The 549-nt window shown below is 43.5% G+C and overlaps 1 long non-coding RNA gene across 1 annotated transcript in view; it reads left to right on the top strand.

The window, feature by feature from the left end:
• The window catches only part of LOC104288167, a 5,731-nt gene that overhangs the window by 1,013 nt on the left and 4,169 nt on the right, over positions 1-549 (top strand). The window lies entirely within an intron of this gene.

Genomic DNA, 549 nt, shown 5'->3' with positions numbered 1-549 from the left:
TGCTGAACTTTAGGAAGTTTCTTGGACGGGCAGAGGTTGGACGGAGAACGTGGAAATGGGGAAGAGTGGCTGGAGGGGCCAGAAAGCTTTGCTGATGTCGTAAGCGTAAGACAAGATAGAATAATGACAGAAAGAGATCCGAGTAAACATTGGAGTATACATTTCCCACGGCGGCTACGCTGGGTGGAGAGGGCTGAATTAAATCGCCTTAATTAAAAGCTGAAGATTTTATTTATTTATTCCTGTAGCTGCAGAATACCATCCACAGAAAGCCTAGCTAGAGAGTGTAGAGCATCCGCTAGATTTGGTGTGTTCAGCTGCCACTGCCAGAGTTTTTCAGAACAGAGTATTTTTACACTCGCTGCCAACTTTAACGTTAGGACGTGCGTTTTTTTAGATCCGAAATGTCGCTATTATTTTATATGCCAGCATGCATAAGACAGCCGTCACACCTGCCTAGGTAATACGTGTCCCTCTGTAACAAAAGCTCTCCCTAATTCCGGAATCAAACCGAAAATTAAAATATCCCTTAAGAATTATCCATAGAGG

The sequence above is a fragment of the Charadrius vociferus genome, unplaced genomic scaffold (assembly GCF_000708025.1).
Source record: "Charadrius vociferus isolate BGI_N301 unplaced genomic scaffold, ASM70802v2 scaffold14, whole genome shotgun sequence".
NCBI classification, from domain to species: Eukaryota; Metazoa; Chordata; class Aves; order Charadriiformes; family Charadriidae; genus Charadrius; species Charadrius vociferus.
Note: the sequence above shows the minus strand (reverse complement) of the source record. Positions and strands in the feature narration are given on the sequence as shown.